This window comes from Elephas maximus, chromosome 13 (genome assembly GCF_024166365.1).
Source record: "Elephas maximus indicus isolate mEleMax1 chromosome 13, mEleMax1 primary haplotype, whole genome shotgun sequence".
In the NCBI taxonomy this organism is placed as follows: Eukaryota; Metazoa; Chordata; class Mammalia; order Proboscidea; family Elephantidae; genus Elephas; species Elephas maximus.
In genome coordinates, this window is record NC_064831.1 from 11,733,037 (window position 1) to 11,739,261 (window position 6,225).

Sequence of the window (6,225 nt, forward strand, 5' to 3'; positions counted from 1 at the left end):
GTGTATCTGCCAAAGTGGGCTAGGGTTCCACCCCACAGTCCCTGTGGCTTCAAGGAACAAAGGTTTGTTTTTACTCTAGACATATGTTCATGGTGAGCCAGAGGGGTGCTGGAGGTGAAGAATACTCATCTTAGTCACTCGGGGACCCAGGCTATGACGGCAGCCATCTGGAATGTTGCTGTTCAACATGACAGAGGAAGGAGGTACATGTGGAAGTCAAAATGTCATGGCAACTTACCTAAATAACTGATTGACTCATAAAATAAAGAATATTGCCTTTGAGTACTGAGCTTCTTAAAAAAAAAAAAAAACCATAAGAAGCCAAACGGTCAACAACTACTCTAAAGTAAAGATGAGAAGGTAAGGGGACAGGGAAACTGGATTACTGGAAACAAAACAAAATAGAAATAACGAGAACGTTGACACATTGTGAAAAATGTAACCAATGCCACCGAACAATTTGTGTAGAAATTGTTAAATTGGAACCCAAATTTCTGTGCAAACTTTCACAGAAAACATAATAAAATATTTCTTAGAAGTGCTATCCTTGCCACCACCAACATGGAGACTTTGTACTGAGTCCTGTTCTTAGTGCTGGAATGCCCCCCTGAAACTGAAGAAGCCGACCTGGGTACACATGCAGTCGGCCATGATGGTGTACACTCTGGTGGTGGTGTCTTACTTCCTCATCACTGGAGGTATAATTTATAACATTATTGTGGAACCTCCATGTGTTGGCACTATGACTGATGAACATGGGCATCAGAGGCAAGTAGCTTTCTTGACCTAGAGAGAAAATGGACAATATATTATGGAAGGACTTACATCCAGCTTCCTGTTAACAATGGGGGGGGGGGGGCGGTTAGGTTTCATAATCCTGGACCTATCCAACTCACCAAATATTCCAAAACTCAGTAGATTTCTTCTATTCTTTGAATTCGTCTGTGTCCTACTGAATTGTTTTAGGGCTAGGGTACTTATGAAATGAAACTGCTGGGCTATCTGAGGGGTTAGATTATATACATAAATACTATATGGTCCTCTATATAGAAGTAGTGAATATTTTTCTTTTCATGGAGAACACTAACAGTAATCGTTATGGAGATGGAACTGATAGGCTTTTCATCTCTCGGTTTCAGTTTTCCATCTTTTCCAATCATTCATACTTCCGAACAATATTACCCTTTAAAAGAGAAAAAAAAAAAAAAAAATAGAATCTTCAGGGGCTTTCACATTTTTTTCTTGTATTCAACATTTTACCATTTTTGAGTTTTCTCTTCAAAATAAGGAAGAAACAAATTCACAAACAAGAGAAAAATCATTAAGAGATGAGTTCAGAACTCTCTGTGCCCTCCAGGGTGCTAAGCTCAAGGGAGGAAAATATGTCCCTGCTCAACGTCTATATTTTTATATTATTTAAAAAAAAAAGTAAATACTCCCCCTGTGATGCACTATCATTCTCTGAGGGAAGGAAAACATTTATCTGTATCTCATTGTTCCCCTCTTTTTCACTTTCAACTTGGCACTTAAATCAATGCACAAGCTGAATATCTCCTTATGAGTGAATATTCAAGGGGGAGGGGAATTGTAGGTTTCAAAAAATCTCAAATAAGAAGGTATGTATTCATTTATATATGTTTTTAATTTTAGCTAATGATGACTAATGTGTAATTCCTTGAATTATAGCTCTAAACCCATTTTTAATAGTGAAACTGTTAAATATTTTAAAAGCAGACGGAAAAACAAAATAATGCTGGTGAATAAAATTCTGGAAATAACATAATGTGCTATAAATAGGAATGTATTGTAGAAAACCTCTTAAAAAAATCATGCATTTATTGCAGAAAATGAGAGGTTAACACAAATAATTTGCCAGAATTCTTCATTCATTTACTGCTTTCAGAAAGATTATTTGGACCAACTATGTGCAATATATACATCATATACAAAGGATTCAAAATAGTAAATCGAAATTCTGCTCTCAAGATATCAGTGGCAACAGTGGAGCAAACAACAAAAGAAAATAAGCTACATTTTACTGCTTGCTATGAAAGGGATATTGCTGAGTAATTAGGGGAACAAGAAGAAGGTAGAACTGATTGTGTCTGCAGCTGAGGGAAGCCATCTTCAAAAAGGTGCTTCTTACCTTTATGGACATATATATGGCATATGTAATGTTTCTTCTCAGTACAGGCTTCATCCTAACATACCTGAGTTGGACAAAAGGGATGCAAGGAAGTTAAATAAATTATATAGGGAACAGAAGAAGATGAATTTCGTAGGGTTAATTAGGTTCAAGATGAGGGTGGAATTCAAAAAGTAGTAGAACCAAATGCACTATATTTTGATCACCAGCATGGCTCAGGTAACTTAGTGGAGAGACAACAAAGCGAACACGGGATCGTTGCAGAGTAAGACTTTGGAGGAAAAAGAAAGGATGGGAGACTACAAGGAGGAAAGGAAATTGACAGAATTGGAAATAAAATGAAGCAGCCAACCTGAGAGATTTTGAATAATGTGAATGGAGTTCACGAAAATGTTGAAGTAAAGGGAAATAAGAGAGTCAGAGCAAGATACAAAATGATAAAAAATTTTTGCATAATAAATAAATAAATTCATGGCCCTGGAATATATCCCTGAAATGAAACCTACACACAGGTCATTGGAATTGAGAAGGTAAAGGAATGTTCTGAAAGAAAGTGATTCTGTATGACCTTTGTGTATATATAAATTATTGACCGCAGAGGGGATAGAGAAGAAATCTCTGAATCAAGTAGCAATGTTTTTAATAGATGGATAAAATTCCCCTGGTTGTTGCTATATGACAGTGTTGATGGAAAGAATCAGGAGGGAATAAAACAACATGAATACTAAAAGAAGAATTCTTCCCCAGAAAGTGAAGTCATCATAGTCAGGAAGCTGCTATGGGAAGTGTTTTCTCATCCTCATAATTTCATCTGCAGCCCAGTGACAAAGAATTAGTGTTTTGATCTGGTTATTTTATTACTTTAAGAGTGGCAATAGATTAACACAAAGTAAAGCATCAAGTGCAGTTTACCAATCTTTCTTTTGAGAAAATCACATCTACTTAAATAACAATGGGACAACTACATGATTTAGTAATGATAAAAAAAAGGAGACGCCGTACATCAGAAATGGTAAAATTTTATAGTGTCTATGAGAATTTGAATATCTGATTACTATATTAAAGGGGTGGTTAATAGTTTAATACATTGTTACTTGCTGTGGACTTACTTTCAATATGTGGCAACCCCATTGGTACAGAATAGAACTGCTCCATAGTGTTTTCAACGGTGTGACCTTTCGGAGGCAGATGCCAGGTCTTTGGGTGGATTTGAACTGCCAACCTTTCAGTTAGTAGTCCAGCATTTAACCATTTGCACCACCCAGCTAAGCACATCTATGTCAAATAATGAGGGAAGAATGGACATGAAACAAATGACTTTGTCCCACAACCACTTTCCTAGACACCTTTGCTTGGGATTTTAGTGTAGGATTTCAGGAAAATAAGATGCTCAGTAAAGGTTTTGAAAGTGAGGGAGAATACTGCTACCTCCTCTAGAGAAAAACAGCACATGTGAGCTGCTATGAGGAAGGGACATGGAACCCAATTCACAAGCACTGGGCTCTAACGGACTTCCCAGGCTAACAAAAGACGGTATCAAGTGGTCAGCAAGAGACCAAGGATTATTATTTAACCCCAGGAAGAGGATACATGTGAATATCAGAATAAAATTGTATTCTTACAAGAGAAAAGGAAGAGGAAATAAGGAGACCTATCATTGGGGTATAAATTTCAGGTTGGGAAGAAAGTTATTCATTTAAAGAATATTTCTATGGATCAAAGGAGGATGAAGAACACCAAGGTCACATGATAACTATGAGCCCAAGAGACAGAAAGGGCCACATGAACTAGAGACTTACATCATCCTGAGACCAGAAGAACTAGTTGATGCCCGGCCACAACCAATGACTGCCCTGACAGGGAGCACAACAGAGAACCCCTGAGGGAGCAGGAGAACAGTGGGATGCAGACCCCAAATTCTCATAAAAAGACCAGACTTAATGGTCTGACTGAGGTTAGAAGAATCCCAGCGATCATGGTTCCCAAACCTTCTGTTGGCCCAGGACAGGAACCATACCCGAAGACAACTCATCAGACATGGATTGGACTGGACAATGGGCTGGAGAGAGATGCTGATGAGGAGTGAGCTACTTGTATCAGGTGGACACTTGAGACTGTGTTGGCATCTCCCGTCTGGAGGGGACATGAGAGGGTAGAGAGGGTTAGAAACTGGCAAAACCATCACGAAAGGAGAGACTGGAAGGAGGGAGTGGGCTGACTCATTAGGGGGAGAGTAAGTGGGAGTATGGAGTAAGGTGGATATAAGCTTATATGTGACAGACTGACTTGATTTGTAAACTTTCACTCAAAGCGCAATAAAAATTGTTTAAAAAAATTTCTAATGGTTCAGAGTAAATACCATGATTCCTAACTTAAATAAATTTAACTCATAAAATCAAATATTAACCGTATGATTACTGTGGATGAGACAATATAGTTGCAAAACACAAAAGTCCTTATTCAAAGAATGTGCATTTAGATTTGGAAAAAGAAACCATTCTTTTTTTTTTTTTTTAAGTAATTGAGATTGATCTGAGCAGCATATCTGTGTGAACATGAGAACAGTGTATCCAAAAATCAGCACTGGTGGTGAAATGGTTAACTGCTTGACTGCTAACCTAAAGGCCAATGTTCTAAACCCACACAGCAGCTCCATAGGCCAAAAGGCCTGGCAATCTGCTACAGTCTAGGAAACCTTATGGGCCAGTTCTACTCTGTCATAAGGGTTGCTGAGAGTTAGAATTGACTCAACAGCACACAACAACAACCTATCATAAATAAAAGACCCAAGCAAGCAGGGTCTGAATGGTGCTTTGTTACATACACACCCAGACGCACACAAACACACATACACATCCTTGAGAATGAGATGGTTTCTACAATGTAATATTTTGCTCTTCTAGATTCGTTGGAAAGGTGGAAAGGGGAAATCAAGCAGTTAGCAGTGACTTTGTCCTTCTGGGACTTCCCAGCTCTGCAGAGCAGCAGCACTGCCTGTCTGTACTGTTCCTTTGTATGTACATCTGTTTTACTTCCACTAAAAAAAAAAAAAATTTTTTTTTTTTTTTTTAGTTTTACTTCCACTACAATCCCTCAAATGGTAGTGAACAGCTCGACTGGTACACGGACTATTTCTTTCTCAGGCTGCCTCACCCCCCTTTTTTTCTTTATTTCTTTTGTAACTATGGACAGCCTCATTCTCTGTGTGATGGCATATGACAGGTATGCGGCAATATGCCACCCTTTACATTATACCACCCTAATAAATTCTCACCTGTGTGTCCATTTCGTGGCTAGACCCTGGGTAGTTACCTATCCTCATGCCCTTCTACACCCTGCCTTAACAGCTCATCTGTCCTTCTGTGCCTCCAACATCATCCATCATTTCTTCCGTGATCCCAGGCCGCTCTGCAGCTCTCTTGCTCTGATGTTTCCTTCAACCTGATGGTCATTTGTACAGTGGGAGGGCTATTGGCTTTCATACGCCTTATCTGCATCACCATCTCTTATGGATTTATCTTCTCTACCATCCTGAAGATAACTTCTACTCAAGGGAAGCAGAGAGCCTTTTCCATCTGTGGCTGCCACCTGTCAGTGGTCGTGTTGTTCTATGGCACAGTCAGTGCTGTTTACTTCAGCCCCTCCTCCTCTCATACCCCTGAGAGGGACACTCTGTCAGCCATCGTGTATACCATGGTGACTCTGATGCTGAATCCTTCCATCTACAGTCTAAGGAAAAAGGATATGAAGAGAGCACTTCAGAAAACATTTTGTAAGGGCAAAGTATTTTATCAAAAATCATGAACTCTCTGGCTGTATTGCATGTATTCGTTTGGTGATAAAATAAAATGGAAAATGAGAACAGTTGACTGTTACTAAACGTCTGTTTTAGGTTGGAATCTGTGTTAGCCACTTTATCTGTATATAACATTTAATCCTTTGATTAAATATATGAGCTTTTAAGACCCATTTCTCAGATAAAGTAAATGAATCATGGAAGCTCCATAGTGTGCATTCAGCCCACAGATTGTAAGTTAAGCAAGAGTCTCTGACTTAAATACATACATACTCTAGTGATG

At 38.8% G+C, this 6,225-nt stretch overlaps 2 pseudogenes; both read left to right on the forward strand.

Moving 5' to 3' along the window:
- Positions 1 to 561: 561 nt before the first annotated feature.
- On the forward strand, positions 562 to 1,014 carry LOC126057232 (oligosaccharyltransferase complex subunit OSTC-like; annotated as a pseudogene).
- Positions 1,015 to 2,617: 1,603 nt separating this feature from the next.
- On the forward strand, positions 2,618 to 5,950 carry LOC126057282 (olfactory receptor 1C1-like; annotated as a pseudogene).
- The last annotated feature ends 275 nt before the right edge of the window (positions 5,951 to 6,225 follow it).